Source organism: Corylus avellana, chromosome 4, assembly GCF_965113065.1.
Source record: "Corylus avellana chromosome 4, dhCorAvel1.hap1.2, whole genome shotgun sequence".
Taxonomy (NCBI): Eukaryota; Viridiplantae; Streptophyta; class Magnoliopsida; order Fagales; family Betulaceae; genus Corylus; species Corylus avellana.
This window is the reverse complement of record NC_142493.1, coordinates 6,474,788-6,475,554: the sequence shown is the minus strand read 5'-3', so window position 1 is coordinate 6,475,554 and position 767 is coordinate 6,474,788.

Here is a 767-nt window from a genome sequence, read left to right as displayed (position 1 = left end):
GAGTATTGGAACAATTGGAAGCTGGGAGGTTGGGTTTGATAAGAAATTGCAGATTGAAATATGAAGAGCTAAAAACAGATGATTATATATAATCAGGTTTGATAATAGGCTGAAACGGTCAAGTCGTAGATTACGTATATATGCAGTCCGGCGGAGTGCGTGTGAGAAAGTCCTGCATGACAATTCAAAAAGATAAATGTCAAATTGAATGTTTCAGAATGTGTAGATGGTAGGTAATGAAATCGTCAAAATAATGCAAAGGGCTCATTAATCTTCCGACTTGAGAAGCCATGCATTTGTGTACAGTACTCTATCTCGATGGTAGATCGAGCAAAATTTACCCACATAGCTGTATAAGGATTATTGCAAGAGGCAGGATTATGTATAATGGGTCATGTACACATACAATAAAACTCTGAAAAAATCTGAATGGGCCTTTCGATCACAACATAGCTCTTCAATAAATAAGTTGGAGTAAAGTCGATATATCTCACTCAAACTACTACTCAATTGACAATGTCTTCTCTAAACTTTTAATCGTGATAATGCCCCCCAAACTATCAAAACATTGTCAATAACTCAATGTCCCCCCAATGATGAAACTACCCTTAGTAATTTTATTTTATTTTATTTTATTTTTTAAATACTAAAACTTCTAGAAAAAACCTAAAACTAAAATAAATAAATAAATCCAAGGAGTGGCCAGATTAAAAAAAAAAAAAAAAAAAAAAAAAATCCTCTTTATAAGAAAAAAAAAAAAAAAGTCG